Below are 27,679 nucleotides of genomic sequence, written 5' to 3'. Positions count from 1 at the left end.
TGGTTCAGGCTTCCCTGGTGGTTCAGTGGATAAGAATCCACCTGCCAATGCAGGGGACAACGGTTTGATCCCTGGTTAGAAAGAATCCCACATGCCTTGGGGAAACTAAGCCCAAGTGCCACAACTACTGAGTCCCCATGCCCTAGAGCCTCTACAACAAAAGAAGCCACCACAACTAGAGAGTAGCTCCCACTTGCCTCAACTAGAGAAAAGCCCATGTGCAGCAATGAAGACCCTGTGCACCAAACATAAAAATAAATAAGTAAAAAATTTTAAAACAAACAGGCAAGAAAAAAAACATGGTTCACTTAGGAAATTGCTCAAAAGAGATGAGAGAGGTCGTTGCAGTCACTGAAGGATGAGCTGGATAAGAACAAGGACCAGGCACTAAGGCACCATTAGTGAAGGATAGGGAAGCCTGGCATGCTGCAGTCCATGGGGTCCCAGAGTCAGACACAACTCAGCAACTGAACAACCACCACCCCCACCCCCTGGACATAACCACTGCCTGTGTTTTGACCAGTTTCCATTCAGGCCTGTTTTTCCCCCCTGCATACCTACATTGTGCAAAATTGGAATTCTACTGTAGTAGGACTCATGCTATGCCCATTTAACATAACATGAATATTTCCTTACACCACTGAATATTCTTTGAAAATACGCTATCAATGGGCATATAATTTTAAAATGGGTACTATAACCATCCGGCAGCCATGCAAGTAACTGCAGCCATGAAATTAAAAGATGCTTGCTCCTTCAAAGGAAAGCTTTGACAAACCTAGACAATGTATTAAAAAGCAGAGACATCACTTTGCCAACAAAGATCCACATAGTCAAAGCTATTGTTTTTCCAGTAGTCATGTATGGATGTGAGAGCTGGACTATAAAGAAAGCTGAGCACCAAAGAATTGATGTTTTCAAACTGTGGTGCTAGGAAAGACTCTTTATGGTTCCTTGGACAGCAAGGAGATCAAACCAGTCAATCCTAAAGGAAATCAACCCTGAATATTCATTGGAAGAACTGATGCTGCAGTTGAAGCTCCAATACTTTGGCCATCTGATATAAAGAGCCAACTCATTGGAAAAGACCCTGATGCTGGGAAAGATTGAGGGCAGGAGGAGAAGGGGGATGATAGGATGAGATGGTTGAATGGCATCTCTGACTCAGTGGACATGACTTTGAGCAAACTCCAGGAGATAGTGAAGAACAGAGAAGCCTGGCATGCTGCAGTCCATGGGGTCACAAAGAGTCAGACGGGAATTAGCGACTGAACAACAACAACAAAACCATCTGCTACTGCTGGAGATTCAGGTTGCTTCCAATTTCCAACTAAGAAAAATAAAGCCACAGTGAGTAGCCTCATATACACATTTTACTGATATCCTTGATTTTAATACAAACCCTTCAAAAGCAGATGACTTGACCAAAGGGTATAAATGTTTGTATTCCATAAGATAACAGCCATCAACATTTCCTCCAGTGGGTATGACAGTATTTGTCCTCCTATGTGCTTACCCACACTGAGGACAAATATTTGAAAGCCCTTTCACCAGTTGGGTGTAAAAGAAGGGGAAAAAGAGAGGGTGGAGGAAGAAGAAGAGAACTGTTTCAATTTGCATTTCTCTGATTACTCATGGGGTTCAGCCCTGTTTGTTTGCCTTTCCTATTTCTTCAATGACCTGCCGACTAGCGTCTGCTGCAGACATTTTCCATCCGATGGTAATGTTTTCCTATTGATTTACGGCTGCTTTTAGTATAATAAGGATGGATTGGCAGGTAGACAGTGTTATATCCTGACTTGCCAATTCTGATGATGGTGTTGGATGCACACAGGGTGCTAATGCATTTGTGGTCAGCTGTGTCAATTTTCCCCTTTAATACGTCTTTCATGGCAAGCAGAGTGTCGTGGTCCTTCAGCCTGGCATCTGACCCCAGCTCTTCCACTTGCCACCTGGGGGACCCTCTCTTTGCCGTAATTTCCTTGATTGAAAACGAAAGATAATGAGAGTACATTTACTACATGAGGTCAGTGTGTGGGAAACAATTTGGGTGCTGGCCCTCAGTGACCCGTCTCCTGGTCCTGCCCAGGGAGCACTGGGAGTCTACCCTCAGCCTCCAAGTGAGATTGGAATCCAGTCCCCACAGCAGCACCATGAGATGATGGAAGCCCCAGCTGATACCTTCACTGCAGCCCCAAGAGACCCTGGCCAGAGGACCTGGACAAGTTGTGCCAAGATTCTGACCCACAGAAACTGTGACATACGAGCATTGGTTGTTTTCAGCTATTAGGTCTAGGGATGATTTGTTACACAGCAGGAGATAACTAACATATAACATTTGGGAAGTGCTCAAAAGAGTGCCAGTAGCAGATTGCAAAAATAGTCTACTGCTTGGCCACTCCTCCCATGAAAAGATGGAGTCCTTGTCCGCTCCTGGAGCTGCTTGACTGTGGCTTGCTTTGACCAACGAAGCCGAAGTACAGGGGATGGAGAGATCTGACAGGCACCTGCATACAGGTCCTTGCCCTCTTACTACCCTCACAGGCCCCCACCACCCTGCCAAGGAACCCATCTGTGGGCTGAGACCGCATGGCCCAGTGACCCCTGATGTGCCCCCAGCTTACAATTGGCCACCACTAGACATGCGTGAGGTCCTTTAATGCAGACCCCTGAGTGGGCCCATTTACAGAACCGCCTGGCCACACCCATGCCCAGCACACATTCCCAACCCAACTCATGGGCTGAACAAAGGAGTCCATGGGACACTTACCAACTAATCGATCCATGGGAAACTTACTGTGGTGTATGATGCTCGGTGAAGACCTGACTTACACTTAGCAGTGTTCCCTTCTGAAAATGCAGCACCTTGTTTTCATATACTAGAATCTAGAGGGTTGGGGGATACTCGTCACTTCTAATTTTATTTTAGCAAACCTTGAACCAATACTGCATGAGTTCTGTTTTAGTTTGGGCCAGAATAATGTTATATACAAGGCTTCCCAGGTGGCACAGAGGTAAAGAACCTGCCTGCAGGAGATGCAGGAGACTCAGGTTTGATCCTTAGATTGGGAAGATCCCCTGGAAGAGAAAAATGGCAACCCACTCCAGTATTCTTGCCTGAGAAATCCCATGGACAGAGGAGTCTGGCGAGCTACAGTCTTTGGGGTCACAAACAGTTGGATACCACTGAGCACACATGCACAGTGATATATGCTCTTCTCCTGGGCACACGAGGACAAAGTCTAACTAATCTGACTATATGGAAAATCAGGGAAGTCACAGCAAAGGTGTCAGAAAAGAACAGTGATACAAACCTAGGACCAGAGGTGGAGACAGTCACCTTTACTTGAGGGAGGACCCCAAGACCACTGTCCTCTGAAATCAACACGAAACCATCCCAAGTCCCTTTGTCAGTCAGTCATCAAACCCCACAATCTCTCTGTGTACAACCCAGGGCACCAAGGTTTTCCAGCCTCACTAGGTACTTCTCACTGTTACTGTCAGATAGAATCACCTCTTAGGTTTTCATAGGTTCAGTATTTTAATCAAGCTAGAAGTCTTACCTCATTATGTGAGGATTATCGCAATGACCAAGGACTTACCGTCCCTAGAGAATGGCATTCAGACAGGTAATGTGACATGGGCAGAGTGGCAAGCCCAGGGGCAGTGAAGCTGGGGTTCCACAGATACCTGGCTTTGTGCAGTGAGTGCCCCACCCCTATGCAGCAAGACGTTTGGCCCAGGAAGAGGACAGGCCCCCTGCCCATACCCTGTGCTGGGGAGCCCAACCTCTGAGCAGTGTCCTCCGTTAATACAGTTAGCAATCCAGTCCCTGACTGAAGAGGTCAGTTCCCCTTATTGGCACAAATGCCATCAAAGGCACGTTAATATGTGACCAGCCTTCATAAGTTAAAAAATGATCTACTTTCTAATGCTAAGTATAAATACCTAAAGACAATAGTTTCACACTAGCCATTCAATTCCAAAAACAGGAATGTATCCATGTGTCAGTTACAATTCTTAAATTGTCACATCTAACTAGAGTCAAGTTATTAACATGTTTGAGAAATTTAGCAATCACAAATAGACTGTCAGGCTTCTTGTAAGCTAACAGCTCTTAACACTCACTGGAAAACTACACATGCCGGCTGACCACCAGCAGAGACACGAACATCCAGGTCACCAGCCCCTCCCTCCCAATTAATAAGCACTTGGTGGTGAACAAAACTGAGAGGTTAGTCTTCTTAGGAGCTCTAAATTGACAAGAAGTAAAGCTAGCCAGCTTTTCAGTTATCTTCTCATCTCTTTCTAGCTTCCATTTAATGAAAAACTTGTCAAGTTACAACTTTATGTGCCTTGCTCTATAGCACTTATTTTCTACAAATGGGATTTTCTCAAGACAATAACTATACTGACAACACTAGGCTGATTGCGAGAAATGTGTTTTTGCCAATTTTCATGAATGTTGGACATGCCTGACACTATCCTATTTTGTAAATTTACTGCCTTGTTCGTGCGATCTTTGAGATAAATATATTGTCACGGAAGACCTCGACTACCCTTTCTCTCCCTTCATTTTATAAATGCCAACTTTATTTAACTCTGCTGTCACTTGTTTCTTAGCCACATGTAATAGTTGAGACTGTTTATAAGTCAAGGCTTATACCAATACCCAAAAAATCAGAAAACATGAGTTGGTTCTCCAAAACTTTTTTGATAGTCCAAAAAGTATACCAATATTTTACCCCAAATGGACTAACTAATCAATTGATAGGGTTTTTCTTTCTAATTGTAGTAAAGTACATATAAAATGTACCATCTTAACCATTTTCTTAGGTAATGGTTCAGGGTGTTAAGTCCATTCACTCTATAATCTCCAGAATCTTTTTAAAAATTAATTCATTCACTTATTTTTGGTTATACTGGGTCTCTGTTACTATGCAGGCTTGTCTCTGTGGTGAGTGGTGGCTACTCTCTAGTAATGGTGCTCGGGCTTCTCGTTGTGGGGGTTTCCCTTGTGGAGCACAGGCGCTAGAGCACAGGTTCAGTAGTTGTGGGACACGGGCTTACTTGCTCTGATGCATGTGGGATTGTCCAGGACCAGGGACCGACTCATGTCCCTTGCATTGGCAGGTGGATTCTTAACCACTGGACCACCAGGGAAGTCCCTCCAGAACTGTTTTAATCATGCAAAACTGAAAGTCTGTCCCCATTAAAGACGAAGTTCCCACCCTCCTCCTCCCCTGGCCCCTGACACCTACTATTCTACTTTCTGTTTCTGAATTTGGCTCCTCTAGGTTTTTCGCGTAAGTGGAATAGTACAGTATTTATCCATTTTGATTGGTTTATTTCAGTCAACATAGTGTTCTCAAGGTTCATCCAGGTTGTAACATGTGTCAGAAGTTCCTTCCTTTTTAGAGGGTGAAAACAGCGTTCCATGTTTTGTGAGACAAAGTTTTGTTTATTCATTCATCTGCTGATGGACACTTGGGTTATGTTCTCTTTTTGTTGTTGTGAATAACACTGCTATGAATATGGCTATGCAAATAAATATCTGAGTCTTCACTTTCTGTTGTTTTATGTCTATATTCAGAGTGGGAATTGCTGGATCATATGGTAATTATGTAATATTTTCAGGCTCCACCACGCTGTTTTGTCTTCCCAGGTGGCACTAGTGGTAAAGAATCTGCCTGCAATGCAGAAGACATAAGACATGCGGGTTTGATCCCCAAGTCGGGACGATCCTCTGGAAAAGAAAATGGCAACCCACTCCAGTTTTCTTGCCTGGGAAATCCCATGGACAGAGGAGTCTGGAGGGTTACAGTGCATGAGGTCACAAAGAGCTGGACACGATTGAGCACACATGTCCATGTACCCAGTGCACAATGAATCTGAGAACAAGATAAGGTCAGTTATAAAAACGAAGAAATGGTAACCGTCTGTGATGCAACAATCCCAGTTCTGGGTATACCCCCAAAGAAGGGAAAGCAGTGCCTTGAAAACATACTTGAACACCCACGTCTACAGCAGCATTTTATCCACAATAGCTGAAGGGTGGAAATAACCCAAGTGTCCATCGACGGAAGAACGGATAAACAAAGCATGGTCCACATACACACAACGGAATATTTTTCAGTCTTAAAGAGGAAGGAAATGCTGATGTGTCAAAGTGGGGATGAACCACAGGACACCATGCTGTGTGGAACACACTGACCACACAAGACTTACGGACATGACAGGGGAGGGGGTTAAGAAGGAGAGGGTGGGATGAATGGGGTGAGTAGCATGGAAACACATACACTAACATATGTAAAACAGATAGCCAGTGGGAATTTGCTGTATGGCTAGGGAAATCAAACCGTTGCTATGTGACAACCTAGAAGGGTGGGAGACGGGAGGTCGGCTGAAGAGGGAGAGGACATATGGCTGATCCATGTTGATGTATGGCAGAAACCAAAACAATATTGTAATTAACTTTCAATTTAAAAATAAATAATTAAAAAAATAACTCACAGTGTGTGATCCCACTTTGTTGAGGTCTCAGAGCCATCAAATTCATAGAGAAAGTCCAATGGTGGTTCCCTGGGGCTGGGGGAGGGGAGGATGGGGAGTGAATGTTTACAGTGGGTGTAGCGTGTCAGTTCTGCAAGGTCAAAAAGACTTGGAAAGGTAATGGTTGCACAGCAATGTGAACATTGTTTGTTTGTTTTTTTTTAAGTTTTATCAAAAAGTGAAAGTGAAAGTCGCTCAGTCGTGTCCAACTCTTTGCAAGCCCATGGACTATACAGCCTATGGAATTCTCCAGGCCAGAATACTGGAGTGGGTAGCTCTTCCCTTCTCTAGGGGATCTTCCCAACCCAGGGTTGAACCCAGGTCTCCTGCATTGCAGGTGGATTCTTTACCAGTTGAGCCACAAGGGAAGCCCAAGAATACTGGAGCAGGTAGCCTATCCCTTCTCCAGTGGATCTTCCCGACACAGGAATTGAACCTGGGTTCAAACTGCATTGCAGGTGGATTCTTTACCAACTGAGCTATGAGGGTTTTATTGAAGTATAGTTGATTCACAAAGTTGTGTTAACTTCTGCTATACAGCAAAGTGATTCAGTTATACACATATATTGTTTCATATTTTTTTCCATTATGGTTTACCACATGGTTCCATGTGCTATACAGTAGGACCATGTTATTTATCCATCCTATAGATAAAAGTTTGCATCTGCTAATCCTAAACTCCCAAGCCATCCCTCCTCCACCTCCCCACCCCCTTGGCAACAAGTCTGTTCTCTGTGTCTGTTTCTGTTCTGTACATAGGTTGTGTCATATTTTATTTTGTGTGTTTATTTTAATTGGAGGATAATTACTTTACAATATTGTGATGGTTTCTGCCATCCATCAGCATGAATCAGCCATAGGTATACATATGTCCTCTCCCTCTTAAACCTCATGTTTTAGATTCCACATATAAGTGATATCGTATGGTATCTTTCTCTGATGTACTTCCTTGGTATGATCATCTCTACATCCATCAAACAATGTGAATGTACTTAATGCCACTGAGCTGTATACACTTAAAAATGGTTAAGATGGTGAGTTTCATGTTATGGCTATTTTACCACAATAAAAATAATAACAAGTGTCCTTTTCCCCCCATAAAACTGGAATAAAAGCAGACAAGGAAGAGACCCTGGGGCTCCCTGGGGCTGGGGTGTGCATGCCCAGGGCAGGAGGGGCAGCTGTTTTCATTATCAGCCTGTCAGTGCTGTCTGACTTGAACTCTGTTGTGCACTAGATGGATTTTTTAATATTAATTTTAGAACATAATGGGGAGCAGCGGAGATGAAAAGAAAAGCAAATTGAGGAAGCCGCGTGCCAATAAGCCGGGTGTCAATCATGGACAGACGAGAGGGGATTATCCAGCAGAAGGCTCAGGCGTGCTCAGGAGTGGAGTGTCAGGACAAACCCTTCTCGCTTTCCCTTTTAATAAGGTCATGAGCTGGGGGGATCAGAGGAATGCCAAAGAGACGAGGGCCCTTGCTTCAGCAAGAGGTTAGTGTGTGGCCGGGGGTTGGGGGTCCTGGACCCAAGCCCTGACCTGCAGAGAGGACGGGTTCAGGACAAGAACACAAGGATTATGACATCAGCCTGCGACCTCACTCTGAGGTGAAATCATCTCAACTGTCTGGAATGCTAACTTTTAAAGTGAGCAGATGAACTCATCAGTGTTACAAATGTTCTGCATTTTGATACCAACATTCATAAATGCCACGAGCAGCAGGCCACAGACAAAGGAAGGAAGGGGGGGATTCTGGGTGGCCACCGGCCCCTCTGAAGGCAGTGAGCTACATGGGTGGGAGCCGCCCAGGCCACAGAGGGAATGGTCACCAGCCAACATCTCGCCCTAGCAAGTCCAGAAGGGCAAGATGTCCAGAAACCACCAGATGAAAACTGGGTAACAAGGCTCTGAATATGCAAGTAGAACAAAAGCCACATAAGGAACGGGATGCAGAAGTGGATTCTCCACTTGAAGGACTCTGATGTGAAAAGAGGAATAAGGGATTTCCCCAGCTCTTCAGGAAGAGCTGGGAAAGGAGGATCACTGTGCAAAATCAGACTTGGCTCCGGCCTGACAACAGAGATCCCCATAGTCGGCTCTAGGACACCAGGTACTCCCAAGTCAGAAATACCATGGACAGCACCCCGCATTCTGCAGAGGGGTGATTTAACTGAACTGTAAACACCTAATATTCCACAACAATAAGGACAGAAGCAGCCATGAGAAAGAATGACTGACATTTACTTGGTTTAAACCACAGCCAGGCAATCCTCGCTACATTTTCATTGCATGCTCACTCGGTAATTCCTTGTTATCTGAATTTTATGATTCATTATAAATATTATCAACAAACAAACAAAAAAATAAGGATATTTGATTGTACATCATGAGTTCTTCAGGATGACAGTCGCAGCTAAATGATGACGGGGGAAGGAGAGGTGGGATGAACTGAGAGAGTAGCACTGAAACATATACACTACCATGTGTAAAACTGCTGAACATGTAAAGATTTTCTTACATAACGCTAGTCCAGGACTCTAGCAACTGTTAGGCTATGCCCCAAAAGTATAAATATCAATTTTTTAAAAAATTTCTGGGACTTCCCTGGTGGTCCAGTGGCTAGGACTCTGAGCTCCCAGTGCAGGGAGCCTGGGTTCAATCCCTGGTGGGGGAGCTGGATCCCATGCCACAACAAAAGAGTTCACATGTCACAACCAAGACCAAGTGCAGCCAAATAAATAAATATTTTTTTAAAAATTTCTTCTGGATTAAGGGCATACCTCTCACAGGACCTGCACAAAGGCCATCTCAGCAACCCTGCTTGACCAAATGCTGGGAAATATCTTCCCCCAAGGATCAAGCCAGGATGAGGCTGACACAGGAATTCGGGGGGTGTCCATGGTTAACCTCCCCCCATCCCATCCTGACAGTCTCCTTCCCCAAAATTCTGACACCCACTACAACATGGACAAACCTTGAGGACATCATGCTAAGTGAAATAAGCCAGTCACAGAAGGGCAAATACTGTGTGACTCCTCTTCTACGAGGTCCCTGTGTGTGCATGCTTATGTGCGCAGTAGCTCAATCATGTCCCATTATAGCCTGCCAGGCTCCTCTGTCCATGGGATTTCCCAGGCAAGAATACTAGAGTGGACTGCCATTTCCTCTTCCAGCAGATCTTCCCGACCCAGGGATCATACCCAGGTCTTCTGCACTGGCAGGTGGACTCTACCACTGAGCCACCTGGGAAGGAGTCAAATTCCTAAAGGCAGAAAGGAATGGTGTCAGGATGTCCTTGGTGGTCCAGTGGTTAGGACTCCATGTTTCCAATGCAGAGGGTATGGGTTCAATCCCCAGTCAGGGAACTAAGATCCAATATGCCACTCGATGCAACCAAGAATTTTTTAAAAAAAGAAAAGAAAAACTAGGTGGTGGGTGCCAGGGGCTGAGGCAGGGGCTAGCAGGGAGTTAGTATTTCATGGGGACAGAGTTGCAGTTTTGCAAGATGAAAAGAGGGAAAGACAGATGGCAGAGAGGTTTGCAGAGCAACGTGAACGTACTTAATGCCACTGAACCGTACACTGAAAAATGGTTAAGAGGGAAGACTTTTCTTATGTGTATTTTGTTGCTATTGTTCCATCACTCAGTCGTGTCCAACTCTTTGCAACCCCATGGACTGCAGCACGCCAGGTTTCCCTGTCCTTCACTATCTCCCAGAGTTTGTTCAAGTTCATGTCCATTGAATTGGTGATGCTATCTAACCATGTGTATTTTAACAAAATTAAATTTTTTTTAAAATCTTCCAGTCCCAAAGGCTGCCTTCCATTCAAATATCCCAGGAGGAAACCAGCAGGGTGCCCTCCAGGGACCCCAGCAGCAGGCAGGAGTTCTCCTGGAAAAATTGCTCCCTCTGTATTTCTCTCCTCACTTGAATTGTCTTTACCACCATGGGAGTATCTTACTTTTCTTTTCCAAAATCAGCGCCCTTGAGTACTCAGAAAGAATAGCAAAAACCACTGATTTTCTACAAGCAAGCAGCAGGGGGTTGGTAGCAGGTATGTTCAATACAGCTTTAGAAACTGTAGAATGGATTTCTTCACATCACAAAGAAGAGGCTAAGACAAGAGCAAACAATTGATGCCAAATTAAATAACCCTTAAGAAACACACCACAGAAAATCACAACATGCTCATAAACACTGGCAGAGAAGAGCAAAGCTGACTGAGGAGGAAGGGGAGGCTGCAACCACCATGTTGGCTGCGTTTCTGGTACCCAATTTGCCATGAGCACAGCGGTTCTGGGCCGGAAAGTCCTGTTCCCCAAATACACATTTCCTGTGACCAGGGCAGTCTTGTCCTCAGGGCTCACTCCAGGGCGAACTTCACCTCAACTGACCGCCTCCCTCTTTCACACACCCCTGCAGGCTAAGCCAGGGGGGTAAATTTCTGTCACTGGGGCCCCCAGCCCAGCCCAGCCCACCCCCCAGCACAGGTGATACTGCCAGGCAATCATGTTAAAGCCCAGATGCACCTCCTTCTCAATCCCTCCAGAAACTGCCGGAAGCCACGATGCACTGATAGGCACCAGAAGACCAAGTAATGGAGTTACCTGTACAGCCCCAGAAGCTACCAGCCAGCCACGGTCACATAGAAGGGGCTCTGCTTTCCAGGTGTCAGAGACAAGATAATCCCTCAAAGATGCTGAGCAATTCCTTCCTTGGAATTTTACTGTGAACTGTCCCAAGTTTATTATCTATAGAAGATGGCGGAGTAGAAGCACGTGTGCTCATCATCTCCTGCGAGAACTCCAAAATTACAACTTGCTGCTGAATAACCATCTAGAGGAGAAGGTTGAATCCCACCAAAGAAAGATACCGCACATCCAAGGGCAAAGGAGGAGCCCCAGTAAGATGGTAGGAGGGTCAAAACTGCATTTAGAATCAAACCCCATACCTGCCAGAGATGCTGGGAGGGCTCAAACAAAACCTTGTGCGCACAAGGACACAGAGACCCCACAGAAACTGAGCCAGACCTGTATTTGAGTCTCCTGCAGAGGTACAAGTCAGCAGTGGCCTACCACAGGGGCAGGGACTCTGGATGAAGCCACCTGGCCACACAGCCTGTGGCATAAGCCCTCTTGGAGGTCGCCATTAACCTCACCATAGAGCTGCTGAGCAGACAACCCAAAAACTGCAGAACAATCATACCAAAGAAATTCTCTCACTGTTAAGAAAGTTCTAGGACCCACAACAGATTTCCAAACCTGGGATCTGGCAAAGGGACTGAGAACGCCCAGAGAATTTGACTTTGGAGGCCAGTGGGATTGATTACAGAACTTACACAGAACTGGGGAAACAGACTCTTGGAGGGCAGAAACAAAACCCTATGTGCATCAGAACCCAAGAAAAAGGAGCAGTGATCACAAGAGACTGACCCAGACTGGCCTGTGAGTGCCCACAAGTCTCCGGTGGAGGCATAGGTCGGCAGTGGCCTGCTGCAGGGTTGGGGGCACTGACTGCCGCAGTGCATGCCAGAAACCTTTTGAAGGAGGTCGCCATTATCTTCACTACCTCCACCACAGTTTGGTCTCAGGTCAAACAATGGGGAGAGAACACAGCCCCACCCATCAAGAGAAAATTGGATTAAAGATTTACTGAGCATGGCCCCGCCCATCAGAACAAGCCCCAGTTTCCCCCACAATCAGTCTCACCCATCAGGAAGCTTCCATAAGCCTCTTATCCTCTTATCAAAGGGCAGATAGAATGAAAACCACAATCATAGAAAACTAATCAAATTGATCCCATGGACCACAGCCTTGTCTAACGCAATGAAACTATGAGCCATGCCATGTAGGGCCACCCAAGATGAACAGACCATGGTGTAGAGTTTTGACAAAACGTGGTCCACTGAAGAAGGGAAGGGCAAGGGAAGGGAAGGGAAGGGAAGGGCACTTCAGTATTCTTGCCTTGAGAACCATGATCAGTATGAAAAGGCAAAAAGATATGACACTGAAAGATGAACTCACCAGGTCAGTAGGTGCCCAATATGCTACTGGAGAAGAATGAAGAAATAGGTCCAGAAAGAATGAAGAGATGGGGCCAAAGTAAAAACAGTGCCCAGTTGTGGCTATGACTGGTGATGGAAGTAAAGTCTGATGCTATGAAGAGCAATATTGTATAGGAACCTGGAATGTTAGGTCCATGAATCAAGGCAAATTAGAAGTGGTCAAACAGGAGATAGCAAGAGTGAACATCGACATTTTAGTAACCAGTGAACTAAATGGACTGGAATGGGCGAATTTAACTCAGGTGACCATTATATCTCCTACTGTGGGCAAGAATCCCTTTGAATAAATGGAGTAGCCCTCACAATCAACAAAAGAGTCTGAAATTCAGTACTTGGGTGCAATCTCAAAAATGACAGAATGATCTCTGTTGTTTCCAAGGCAAACCATTCAGTATCAGAGTAATCCAAGTCTATGTCCCAACCAGCAATGTTGAAGAAGCTGAAATTGAATGGTTCTATGAAGACCTACAAGGTCTTCTAGAACTAACACCCAAAAAAGATGTCCTTTTCATCATAGGGGACTGGAATGCAAAAGTAGCAAGTCAAGAGATACCTGGAGTAAACCAAGGTTTGGCCTTGGAATACAAGATGAAGCAGGACAAAGGCTAACAGTTTTGCCAAGAGAATGCACTGTTCATAGCAAACACCCTCTTCCAACAACACAAGAGACAACTCTACACATGGATGTCACCAGATGGTCAATACCGAAATCAGATTGATTATATTCTTTGCAGCCAAAGATGGAGAAGCTCTATACAGTCAGCAAAAACAAGACCGGGAGCTCACTGTGGCTCAGATCATGAACTTTCTTATTGCCAAATTCACACTTAAATTGAAGAAAGTAGGGAAAACCACTAGGCCATTCAGGTATGACCTAAATCAAATCCCTTACAATTATACAGTGGAAGTGACAAATAGATTCAAGGGATTATATCTGATAGACATAGCACCTGAAGAACTATGGATGGAAGTTTGTGACACTGTACAGGAGGCAGTGATCAAAACCATCCCCAAGAAAAGAAATGCAAAAAGGCATAATGGTTGTCTGAGGAGGCCTTACAAATAGCTGAGAAAAGAAGAGAAGCAAAAGGCAAAGGAGAAAAGGAAAGATATACCCACTTAAATGCAAAGCTCCAAACAACAGCAAGGAGAGATAAGAAAGCCTTCCTCAGTGATCAATGCAAAGAAATAGAGGAAAACAATAGAATGGGAAAGGCTGAAGATCCCTTCAAGAAAATTAGAGATACCAAGGGAACATTTCATGCAAAGATGGGCACAATAAAGGACAGAAATGGTATGGACCTAACAGAAGCAGAAGCTATTAAGAAGAGATGACAAGAATACACAGAAGAACTATACGAAAAAGATCTTAATGACCCAGATAACCATGATAATGTGATCACTCACCTAGAGCCAGACATCCTGGAATGTGAAGTCAAGTGGGCTTTACGAATCATCACTACAAACAAAGCTAGTGGAGGTGATGGAATTCCTGTTGAGCTATTTCAAATCCTAAAAGATGATGCTGTGAAAGTGCTACACTCAATATGCCAGCAAATTTGGAAGACTCAGCAGGGGCCACAGGACTGGAAAAGGTCACTTTTCATTCCAATCCCAAAGAAAGGCAATGACAAAGAATGTTCAAACTACCACACAATTGCACTCATCTCACATGCTAGGAAAGTAATGCTCAAAATTCTCCAAGCCAGGCTTCAACAGTACATGAACCGTGAACTTCCAGATGTTCAAGCTGGATTTAGAAAAGCAGAGGTAACAGAGATCAAATTTCCAACATCCATTGGATCATAGAAAAAACAAGAGAGTTCCAGAAAAAATCTACTTCTGCTTTATTGATTATGCCAAAGCCTTTAACTGTGTAGATCACAAGAAACTGTGGGAAATTCTTCAAGAGATGGGAATACCAGACCACCTTACCAGCCTCCTGAGAAATCTGTATGCAGGTCAAGAAGCAACAGTGAGAACTGGACATGGAACAATAAACTGGTTCAAAATTGGGAAAGGAGTATGTCGAGGCTGTATATTGTCACCCTGCTTATTTAACATACATGCAGAGTACATCATGAGAAATGCTGGGCTGGATGAAGCACAAGCTGGAATCAAGATTGCCATGAGAAATACCAATAACCTCAGATAACACAGATGACACTACCCTTATGGCAGAAAGCGAAGAAGAAAGAGAGAGTCTCTTGATGTAAGTGAAAGAGGCAAGTGAAAAAGTTGGCTTAAAACTCAACATTCAAAAAATAAAGATCATGGCATCCGGTCCCATCACTCCACGGCAAATAAATGGAGAAACAATGCAAACAGTGACAGACTTTATTTTCATGGGCTTCAAAATCACTGCAGATGGTGACTGCAGCCATGACATTAAAAGACGCTTGCTACTTGGAAGAAAAGCTATGACTATCCTAGACAGCATATTAAAAAGCAGAGACATTACTTTGCCAACAAAGGTCTGTCTAGTCAAAGTTATGTTTTTTTCAGCAGTCATGTATGGATGTGAGAGTTGGACTATAAAGAAAGCTGAGTGCCAAAGAATTGATGCTTTTGAACTATGGTGTTGGAGAAGACTCTTAAGAGTCCCTTGGATAGCAAGGAGATCAAACCTATCAATCCTAAAGGAAACAGTCCTGAATATTCATTGGAAGGACTGATGCTGAAGCTGAGACTCCAATACTTCGGTGTCCTGATGCAAAGAACTGACTCATCTGAAAAGACTGATGCTGGGAAAGATTGAAGGCAGGAGGAGAAGGGGGCAACAGAAGATGAGATGATTGGATGGCATCACCAACTCAACGGATGTGAGTTTGAGCTTGCTCCGGGAGTTGGTGATGGACAGGGAAGCCTGGAGTGCTGCAGTCATGGGGTTGCAAAGAGTCAGACATGATTGAGCAACTGAACTCAACTGTCTCAAGTTTTAAGTGCTAGCAAATAAACACTTAACACTGCAAGAGCCAAGTAAAACATGTCTGGAGGCAGACAGCCACCTGTGGGCCTTGGTTTCCTGACCTCTAAACTAAAAGATGTCCTTCAGTGCTCAGGGTGAACATGAAAATGTAAGTGTTAAAAGAAAAAAAAAAAAGGATGGAGAAAGAAATGGCAATCTACTCCAGTATTCTTGTTGGAAAATCCCACAGACAGAGAAGACTGGTGGGTTACAGTCCATGGGGTCACAAAGAGTCAGACAGGACTTAGCAATACCAAAAAAACCCCAGTCAATCCAATTTTTAAAGTGGGCAGAGTATCTGAATAGGCATTTTTCTAAAGGAAATACAGATGACCAAAAAGACACATGAAAGATGCTCAAGATTGTTAATCATCAGGGAAATGCAAATCAAAACTACCGTGAGATATCACCTCACACCTGTCAGAATGGCTGTCACCAAATAGACAAGAGATGACAAGTATTGGCATATATGTGGAGAAAATGAGACTGTTGGTGGGAATATAAATTGGTGCAGACACTCTGGAAATCAGTATGGAGGTTGCTCAAAATATTAAAGATAGAATTAACATATGATGCAGCAACTCCACTTTTGGGTATATATGCAAACAAAAACACTAACTTGAAAAGATATATATGCAGCCCCTTGTTCACTGCAGCATTATTTACAATAGCCAAGACATGGAACCAATCTAAGTGTCTATCCATGGATGAATGTATAAAGAAAAAACACACATATATACATAATATATAACACACATACATACAGTGAATATTATTCAATAGTCAATTCAATTATTCAGTATTATTCATGTTTAAAATGAATGAAATTTTGCCATTTGTGACAACATGGATAGACACTGAAGGTATTATGCTAAGTGAAACAAGTCAGACAGAGAAAGATAACTGCTGTATGATCTTATATGTGGAATTAAAAAAAAAAAACCAACAAAACAATTTTATATATACAGAGAACAGACTGGTGGCTGACAGAGGTGGGTGTTGAGGAAGTTTGGTGAAATGAGTGAAGAGAGTTGACAGATACAACTTGCAGTTATAAAATAAGTGTCCTGGGAATGTAATGTACAGCACGGGGACTACAGTTAGAAATACTGTGTTGTGTATTTGAAACTAGCTAAGAGAGCAGATTGTTAAAGTTCTCTTCACAAGAAAAAAACAGTGACTATGTTCGTTGATGGATGTTAGCTAGACTTGGGGTGAACATCAAACTTCCCAACCAATAGAAATATCGAATCATTATGTTGTTCCCCTGAAACTAATACAATGTTACATGTCAATTACACCACAATGAAAATAATCAATCTTTAAAAAACAACAGAGAGGTCTTCCCTGGTTGCTCAGTGCTAAAGACTGCCTGCCAATGCGGGAAACACAGGTTGGATCCCTGGTCTGGGAAGATCCCACATGCTGTGGAACAACTAAGCCCATAGTAGTAGAAGTGTTAGTCTCTCAGTTGTGTCCAACTCTTTGTGACCGCATGGACTGTAGCCTGCCAGGCTCCTCTGTCCATGGAATTCTCCAGGCAAGAATACTGGAGTGGGTTGTCATTCCCTTCTCCAGGGGATTTTCCCAGTAGTTGCAGCTCCTGGTCTTGAGCCCACGCTCTAGAGCCTGGGAGCCACAGCTAACGAGTCCGGGTGCCCTACAGCCCGTGCTCGGCAACAAGAGAAGCCACTGCAATGAGAAGCCCAAGCACCACAACTAGAAGTAGCCACCGCTTGCCACAACCTGCAAAAGCCTGCACAACAACTAAGACCCAGAATAGCCAAAAATAAAATAAAATTATTTTTTTAAAAAACAGAGAGGCAGGGTGGGGTGGGGTCCACAGGCATGGTCTGGCTGCCTGTGTCACCTGCACAGTGCTGACAATGACCCAGCCCTGAGGACCAGATGGGGATGGATGCAGCTCCTGGGCCAGTGCAGGCTCACAGGTGCAGGACCCTGTAAGCTCTGTGTTTGCTGTGATCACCACCGAGTTGAGCAAGATAGCCACACACCAGGCTCTTCCTTCCATACAGACTGGGCTCTGTGATGACTGTGCTGCTGGAAGACGCCCCCCCTTGGCTCCTGTGACCACCTCCTGCAGCCCCAGACATGGACACTCTCAGCTCTGCGGACAGCAGTCAACTCTGAACCAAGGCACCCAGCAAAACAAGACCCGGTGGCAAGAGAGACACCATGGGAGCAGAAAGAAGGGACCCCACATTCCCCAGAGGGGACATGAGGCCATCACAGGACAGGAGTCCTGAGACACAAGATGTCACTATGGATGCCCGTCCTGGTGTCTGCTCCTCTGGTCACCCATTCAACCTGGACAGGCATGTCTCCCGTCTCCAGGGAAACCAGCCCCAGCGGAAAGACGACTGGTCCATGGCGACAGGCATCTGATTTCACTTCTCAGTGATGCCCTGCCAAGGCGGGTGGGGAGTGGGGGGTGGAATCTGTATCCTGTCCACATTAATATCTATCCATGAGCTAATAGTCTATTAAGGAATACTCACAGACAAGATAATCATATCTGGGGAATGTGACAGATGAGCAAATGAAAACAAATGTAAACTTACAAAATGTCAAGGGGCAACAGTATGAAATCCAGAGACATAAAGCACACATAGAAGTTTCAGGCAGTTTTACACTGTTCAAGATGCAACTTTAGCTCTGTAATTTTTATAACTGAAACTGGCAATTCTTTTTATCTTCAGAATAATGAAACTGGTGATTTACATAATAGGTGTGATCATTTGAAAAAGCACATTGTGAAAAAAAAAGAAAGAAAGAAAAAGCATATTGTGTACTTTATTATATGCTTGTAAACTTGTAAAGTTGACCTCCCACCATAAGACAAAAAGTCTATGCTCACATCTGTTCTGGGGAGGGGAGTGGTTAGCTGACCCCTTCTTATTTTCAGAAGGCATTCTGGCTAAAATATCAGCAGAAAGGGTCATGACAATGACAAATAGGTCAGACATTGGCCACATTCTCTGAGAGCACATCCAAGCAAGTGGCGGTGTGTAAGAGCTCATTTCTTGACACCTTCACCAGCTGGGTTTTATTATCCTTTAAGTCTTTTTTTGATTGGCAAGTCAAAATACATCAATACTAACATAACACTCGCAACCTATATTTATTAGCTGCTCATCATGATCCAAGCACTGCATTAAAAAAATTCTGCATAAATTTTCTCATTTAACCCTCACAACAGTTCAGAGTCAGTCAGGAATTATCATGCCTATTTTATGGCTAAGAAAACCAAGGTTTGGAAATTTAAAGCCACATATGATGCCCCAAATCACATGCTAGAGATTGCCAGGGATGACGTGAACTTGATATCTAATTTCCAAGCCCAGGTTGCCTGAATAACAGAAGTGCCATCTTGTCATCCATCAGTTTCTCTGGTTAAATACTAGTGAGGCTTTTTTAAAATCAGGAATCAAATCACACTTCTTATGTTTACTGGCCATTTGTATTTGTTCTTTTTAAAAACTGCTTACCCATTACCTTTTTTTTTTTCCCCTGATTTTCTCAACTGGAATATTCACTTTTTTCTATTGATTTGTTAAACTCAACACTTACTAAAAACTTTAAAACATTTCCTACCAAAGGCAATGTTTTCCCCCAAGCTTTCCATCTCTATTTAGTTTTCTTCAAGTGCCAGTAATACATTTTAATAACTAGCTGCACACATCTCCCCTCACTGTTGTTCTTTTGTAAAAAATTTCCTTGAATACAGTTTTCTGTTTCTTCCTTGAATACTAGTCCATTTTGGGTTTTGCTTCTTTAGAAAATGTGATGGTATCTTTTCATAGAAAAACAGCTATTTCAGTAAGATTTTCAAATACATTAGAGGTGCACAAACACTTCTTATGTTTAAATGCTTATCTCTTCATCGCCTACCTTCTTGTTCAGTAACATTTTCTTTGCTTTTCTGCTGTGGGGGAAGATTATTCTTATCACATGATTTTTTTTTATCTTATTGATCTTTTCCAAGAATGGTTAGATTTATTCATAAAATTTTTCACATTCAATTTTATCTTTGTTCTCTCCTATTTTTATCTGGATGTGGCTTATTGCTTTTTTTTCCCCACAAGTTTACTACAGTGGCATGTTCAATTTATGTAAAAATTTTTCTTGGGACTTTCCTGGTGGTCCAGTGGCTGGGACTCTGCACTCCTAATGCAGGGGGACCAGGTATGATCCCTGATCAGCAAACTAGATCCCACATGCCACAACTAAAGATCCTGCATGCCATAACTAAGACCCAACACTTCCAAATAAATTAATTTAAAAAAAAATTTCTTTTTACCCAACTAATGATAGCACTGAAGCTATAAATTGTCCTGTGAGCACATATAGTATAGAGTATTGCTGTTGTTATTTTCATTTTTATAGTTTTCACTATTTGGTATTTATTATTTCTGTGCATTTTCATACTCATACTGCAAATGAAGGTTTCCTAAAATGATGGTTTTGTTTTGTATACTTTACATAAATGTTATCAAGCCATTTTTTAAAAGTTTGGACTTTGATCCAAGAGTTATTTGGCCTAGTGGCTGTTTTTATTTATTCATTTTTGTTTGTTTGCCTTTTTTTTTTTTAATTTGTTTGCCATTTTAAAAATGTTTACCTATGCCTTTATTCTAGCTTTACAGAATGGTGGTCATAGAACCATAATTTCTACATTTTATAATAAGCTGGTGTTTTCCTTGAGATCTAGAATGTAATCAATGTTTTAAATGGTTCATCAGTACTTAAGTGGATATTTCCTGATGCGATAGAATATTGGTATATACTTATTAACATGTCCTTTTATATTATTAAATTATTTCATATCTTTATACAGTTTGCCTTAACCCTTGGATCAAAATCCAAACTTTTAAAAAATGGCTTGATAACATTTATGTAAAGTATACAAAACAAAACCATCATTTTAGGAAACCTTCATTTGCAGTATAAGTATAAAAATGCACAGAAATAATAAACACAAAATAGTGAGTGAAAATTATAAAAATGGAAATAACAACAGCAATGCTCTATTAACTAAAGATATGAGTAACTTTTATATGAAAACTGTGATTTTTGTCAATTTCTCACAGCTTTTATTTGATGTGTTTTGAGGTTGTATTTTTAGTAAAGGATCAAGACATTTTTATCTTCATTGCAGCATTTTCTTTTGTTTCCATAAAATTACTCATTCGTTTTGATCCCCTTTGCCTTGATTTAATATGGCTTTTGAGCTGGACCTGTCTTGTACATCTCTGTCCTTTATTTTTAGCATCTTGGTACCTTTGTTTTAGGGGCTTCCGAGGTGGCTCAGGGTAAAGAATCTGCCTGCCCGTGCAGGAGACACTAGAGACGAGGATTCGATCCCTGGGTTGGGAACATCCCCTGGAGAAGAAAATGGCAACCCACTCCAGTATTCTTGCCTGGGAAATCCCATGGGCAGAGGAGCCTGGTGGGCTACAGTTCATGGTGTCACAGAGAGTCAGACAAGCCTGAAGTGACTAAGCACACAAACATGCACTATATATAAAAGTAAACACATAGGTCACAGACGAGCATGTAAAAAAGGTTTAACTTTTAGAAGAAATTATGAGAATTTCTCTATATAGTATCAGTATATGGAAGTGAAAGTGAAAGTCATTCAGTCGTATCCAACTCTTTGCTACCCCATGGACTACACAATCCATGGAATTCTCCAGGCCAGAATACTGGAGTGGGTAGCCTTTCCCTTATCCAGGGAATCTCCCCAACCCAGGGATCAAACCCAGGTCTCCTGCATTGCAGGAGGATTCTTTACCTGCTGAGCCACAAGGAAAGCCCAAGAATACTGGAGTGGGTAGCCTATCCCTTCTCCAGGAGATCTTCCTGACCCAGGAATCGAACCGGGGTCTCCTGCATTGCCGGCAGATTCTTTACCAACTGAGCTAAAATATTTCTTAAATAAGACAAAAATCACTTAAGGAACTGTTTATGTATTTAACTACATCAAAATTTAAACCTCAAAATTAAAAGTGACAGTCTAGAGTCTAGGAGAAGATATTTATAATATTACTTTGAAAGTATCCAGAATAGGGACTTCGCTGGTGGTCCAGTGGTTAAGACTCTGTGCTTCCACAGCAGGGGCATGGGTTCAATCCCTGGTCAGGCAACTAAGATCTCACATGCCATGCGGTGCAGCCAAAAAATAACAAAAAAGGTTTTTTTAAAAAAGTATCCAGACTATATACAGATCCTATAAATTGGTAGAAAAAAGCAAACCCCCCAACAGGAAAATTAACAAGGGACACAAATAGGTAATTTAATGAAGAAGAAATCCCACAGCAAATAACATAAAAATAAATGTAAACTCGTTAAATTCAGGAAATAGAAGCGAAAACAATGATTAATACCCTGAGGCAGATTTACTAGGAAGCTAATGAAGTGTAAGCATCAAGACCCCTTCACTCACGTGGGCTCTTTACAAGGTCCTGGCTTCCCATGGTATTCACATAGTCATAACATTTTTGCAAATTTTGTAAAATTAAATTTTTTATGGACTTTTTGGAATCTAACAAAGAAGAAGCTGAAATGGTTTGGGGCACATCGATATGATTTGTCATCATGTTGGTATACTTAGGTTTCTGCTACCCTTCCCAGTAGAACTGGTAAACAGTGATCCCTCTGCTGCCCTATGCCAGCACACCCACACAGGGGGATGCAGCCTGGGGACTGAGGTTCTGCCACTGTACAACATGCCACACTGGGACATCCCTGGTGGTCCAGTGGTGAAGAATCCACCTTCCAATGCAGGGGATATGGGTTTGATCCCTCGTTGGGGAATTAAGATCCCATATGCCATGAGGCAACTAAGCCTGAGTGCCACAACTACTGAGCCTGTGCGGCACTACTAGAGAGAAGCCTGCACGCTGCAACTCAGACCTCATGTGGCCAAATAAAGTTTAAAAGATGCATATAAAAAAATGCCACACAGCTCTTACTACTAGAAGGGCAAAGAAGCATCTTAAGATTAAACTCTGTACAAGAAAACTTGAAATGTCCTAAAATTTTACCATCCATGCATGAAAGAAACTTCATGGATGTTTCTAAACTCTACAGAAATCCTAAATGTGGTGAAATAAACTTTTCTGAAGCTGAAGCTCCAACACTTTGACCACCTGATGTGAAGAGCCAATTCACTGGAAAAGATTCTGATGCTGAGAAAGACTGAGGGCAGGAGGAGAAGGGGATGACAGAGGACGAGATGGTTGGATGACATCATCAACTCAATGGACATGAATTTGAATTTGAGCAAACTCTGGGAGATGGTGAAAGACAGGAAAGCCTGGCGTGCTGAAGTCCATGAGATTGCAAAGAATCGGACATGACTTAGTGACTAAACAGAAACAACACATTTTTTCTAGATTATTGGCGGGGGGGCGGGGTGGAAATCTTAAAGGAATGATGTCAGCAAAAAAAAGAAAAAAAAAACTAAGAAGATGCAAAATTCCACCTCTCAATAAAAACAAGGAAAAACTGCAAAAACTGTCATTATCAACTTTTTAGGAACTCTGAAAACTATCAAAGGCTTACAGCAACACAGGGAGTGTTTACTCAAAGAAAAATATCTAAATCGGAGTAGGAACAGTGAGCTTTGTGTAGTATTTTTACTACAGTCCCATCCCCCACTCCTCAGCAGCAGCCTTGAAAATAACAGCCCACAGTCATAGTATCAGAGGAAGCAGAACGGGCCTCTTTCACAAAGAAATGTCATTATTTCTTTTAATCCATCTGGTGCCTCCCTGGAAGACCAGATCAAAAGGCTTATTTTTATTTTATCTGACTAGGAATTCTCCCAGTGCTAAAGTTCCTACCCAGGGATATTCGCTGAAAACATTTCCAGGCAAATGTTTTATTCACTATTGCCTGGGGTAATACACAACAGTCTGGGCCAACAATACCCTAATCAGAAAGCTAAGGATGAAAGGCTGAGGAACCAGAGGAGCTCTGAAAAGTTCAGAAGTATTCCTAGGAACCTAAAAGTTCATGCACACATAGAGCTGCACCCATGATCAAAAAAGACTCAAGAAGGCACTAAGCTGTCACCTCTGGCTGACCCTGAGCTCTACACTAGTCACATGGATGATTTTGAACAGGCCTCGACAGGCACACTGTCAATCCTAAAGGAAATCAACCCTGAATATTCATTGGAAGAACTAATGTTGAAGCTGAAGGTCCAATACTTTGGCCACCTGATGCAGAGTCAACTCATTGGAAAAGACCTCGATACTGGGAAAGACTGAAGGCAGGGGGAGAAGGGGGCAACAGGCAATAAGAGGGTTGGATGGCATCATCAACACAATGGACATGAGGTTTGAGTAAACTCCAGTAGAAGAGGACAGGGAAGCCTGGCGTGCTGCAGTCCACGGGGTCACAAAGAGTCAGACACAACTTAGTGACTGAACAACAACATGCACACAGAGCCCCTTGGCAAAGACAGGGGCATTTTTTTGGTTGGAATCATGTAAGGAAACATCATTGGCAGACCATCAAGCTCTCAGAACAGAGAGTATAGCAGCACACACAGCAAAGAATACAAACTTCACAAAATTATCTCAGAAAAATGACCAACAAAGGACAACTCCAAGGAGCAACAGCAAAGCCTGGAGGGAAGGGAGAATATGGTTTCCAGGGTTATGACATAATAATAATATGCAAAATGCCCATTTTTCAATGAAAAAAACAACAACAACAAACAAGGCACGCAAAGAAACAGGAAGATATAACCCAATACAGGAAGAAAAAGCAATCAAAAGAAACCATCTCTGAGGAAGCACAAATATTGGACCTACTGGACACAGACTTTGCATAAGCTTAGGTATTAAAGGCTAAAGGAAACCATGACTAAAGAACCACAGGAAAGCAAGAGACTGTCTCACTAAACAGAGAATACAATAAAGAGACAGAAATTAAAGAAGAAAAATAACAGAAGTTCTGAAACTGAAAAGTATACTAACTAAAATGAAAAATTCTCTTTAGGGGCTCAAAAGCAGATTTTAGCAGAAAGAGGAAAGAATAAATGAACCTGAAGGTTTTAAGACTGCCCAGTCTGGGACTTCCCTGGTGGTCCAGTGGTTAGGACTCTGAGCTTCCACTGCAGTGGGTACAAGTTCAATCCCTGGTCAGAGAACTAGGATCCCACATGCCACATGGTGTGGCCAAAAAGTTAAAAAAAAAAAAATTGCTCAGTCTAAGAAACAAAAAGCAAAAAACTGAACAGAGCCTCAGAGACCTGCAAGGTGCCACCACCATGCTCTGCATACACATTTGACGGATCTCAGAAGCACAGGTGAGGGAAGAGGCACAGAGAATATCTGAAGAAATAATGAACAAATAAGCTGTAGATCATCAGAACTGATCAATTGCCAAGCACACACATGAGGCTAGTGTCCCAAGAGTTTTATTCTGCTTTCTGATAACCCCAAGAGGTAGGGTGCCCTGATCTCTGCATCATGGGAGGGGCAGAGTAGAGGTCAGACGTGCAGAGGACAGGAAGGAGGGGGCACTGTCCCCAGCCTATCACCCCTGCCCCACTGCTTCTGGTCCCCATCATCTCCAACCTCAGGGGCACTAACAGACTTCAGCACACATGCAATAATAAGCCCCTTACTCCGGCACATTTAAGATGCCAACAACTTCAGGACATCCCAGGAGAAGAAGTAGGATGCTGACAAATGTCGATGTACCATCCACTGGGAAGACCCAGCCAGGGTCAGGAAGCATTGAAATGCAAAAAATAGCACATCCTGGGCTCAAAACACCTCGTGCACAGTAAATTCTCAACAGTGGCTATTTGAGAGTGATGGAATTAGGGAAGGGTTTTGTTTTTGTTTTCTTGGCCCATCTGTATTTTCTAAATTTCCTACAGTGAATTACATTACTGCTAAGATTAGAAAAAATGACAAATAGGAAAGGAAAAAAATAAATAAGCCAACCAGATTTACCCTGAAACTAATGAAGCTTAAGTTCTAGGCCATCCTATAGTCCCAGGCTCCATCCAAGTCCCGTCAGGGTGGCACCAGCTTGTCTATATCTATGGTTTCAGTCCCCCATTCTGCACATGCTTCAGGCCCCATAAAACCGTGATCTGTCTTAGAACCAACAAATACAGAATAACTAACACGTCTGACTGCTTTAAAAACAGAGAGAGGGCATCCCTGGTGGCTCAGTGGTAAAGAATCCACCTGCCAATGCAGGCTGCACAGTTTCAATCCCTGGACCAAGCAGATCCCATGTGCCCCAGGACAACAAAGCTTGTGCACCATAACTACCGAATCTGTGCCTTAGAGCCCGGGAGCCGCAACTACTGGGCCCACGTGCTGCAACTACTGAAGGCTGAGTGTCCTAGCGCCCACGTTCCGAAACAAGAGAAGTCGTAGCAATGAGAAGACCACACACTGCACCTAGAGAGTAGCCCTCACTCTCTGCAACTAGAGAAAAGCCTGAATAGCAACAAAAACCTAACACAGCCAAAAATCTAAATAAACAGATAAAACAAAAAGAGAAAATGTTCAGTTTAGGTGAGAACAAAAATAGGTAACCTGCATTCTCCCTCTGCCTGTTGTAATCATCACCTCTGCTGCTGCAGATTGAACTGTGTCCCTCCCCTTCCATGTTCACAATCTGAAGCCCTTAGCCCTGATGTGATGCTGTTTGGAGGTGGAGCCTTGGGAGGTGATTATGAGATGAGATTGTGAGGGTGGGGCCCCCGGGATAGTCTTATTGCAAGTGCCCTTATTACAAGAAGAAAGTTCATTCTCCACCACGTGAGCCCTGAGAAAGGAGGCAGCTGCCCACAAGCCAGGAAGCGAGCCCTCCCAGGAACTGATTCCGTGGGCATCTTGGACATCCAGCCTCCCACACTGTGAGAAATAAACATCTGTTGATTAAACCACCCAGCCTGTGGTGTTCTGTCCTGACAGCCCCAGCTGTCTCAGATACGCTGTCCTCCTCAGAATGCCCAGACCTGGTTATACACACACCCAGAGGTCACCTGTCACTCTTCAAGCCACTGCACACTGCTAGAATTTTATACACAAATGGAGAGCTGCCAACATTTTATAAATGCTATTCACCCAAGAATTCTCTTTTCTCTGGGGTCTGTCAAGTTCTTTAAAAAGTCAGCCTCTTTTCATCTGCAGTGAGATTTTCTTTTTAAATCCCTCTTTAAACACTTCCTTTTATGTGATGTCTTAGCCTTACTCACTGAACATTAAAGAAAAGCCGTTTTCCATTCATTGGTTTGTTTTAGATACACTCTCCCTGACCTTTGAAAATGGCAAAAGAGGGACTTCCCTGGTGGTCCAGTGGTTAAGACTCCATGCTTCCACTGCAAGGTGTACAGGTTTGATCCCTGGTTAGGGAACTGAGATTCCATATGTGGTGGGGCATGGCCAGAAAAAAAAAGAAAGAACCTGGGTCCACCTGCTTTGAATGTCCAAGCAGTAAAGGGACCAAGTAATAAACCTGCTTAGAATACCTGGCCCCAAGAACCCTAACACCATATGCAACAGAACCCTCAGACAAGTGAACTGCTAGGTTGAACACCAAAATGAAATGACCCTAGTCCTGGTTTATAGTTTGTGGGAATTTGAATAGAATTTGTATCCTGTTATTGTGTGAAAACTGTTTAAATCTTATTTATGTTGAATTGGTTCATGGTGCCTTTCAAGCAGGTCTACTATATCCTTCTACTTTTCTGTATATTCATTCTATTAATTTTTGAGAGGTTGATATTGAAATTCCAACTAAAAGTCATAATTTATCTACTTAAAAAATAATTATAATATATAGTGGAACTACATGTACAAAGTTAAATATTTTCCAAGTCTCCTGCAAATGTGTTACCATACTTTCATAACAAGTAACGACACTAAAGGTTAAAGCACTCTCCTTGAAAAGAAATAGGAAAACCCTAAAATTCCACAGCACCGAGTCTGCAAACCATGTATCCGCATTCTCATCAAACAAGAAGCAAAGAGATTGGGGGATTTTTCCCTGCACAAAAGCCAGGTCTCCTCAACCCCATCCACGGAGGAA

At 43.0% G+C, this 27,679-nt stretch overlaps 1 protein-coding gene and 1 non-coding gene across 2 annotated transcripts in view; one reads left to right on the top strand and one right to left on the bottom strand.

The window, feature by feature from the left end:
- The window catches only part of FAM189A1 (family with sequence similarity 189 member A1), a 240,997-nt gene that overhangs the window by 160,734 nt on the left and 52,584 nt on the right, over positions 1-27,679 (bottom strand). The window lies entirely within an intron of this gene.
- Positions 9,846-9,918, top strand: TRNAW-CCA. Its single transcript has one exon. It is a non-coding gene; the product is annotated as a tRNA-Trp (tRNA).

This window comes from Cervus canadensis, chromosome 17 (assembly GCF_019320065.1).
Source record: "Cervus canadensis isolate Bull #8, Minnesota chromosome 17, ASM1932006v1, whole genome shotgun sequence".
NCBI lineage: Eukaryota > Metazoa > Chordata > Mammalia > Artiodactyla > Cervidae > Cervus > Cervus canadensis.
Note: the sequence above shows the minus strand (reverse complement) of the source record. Positions and strands in the feature narration are given on the sequence as shown.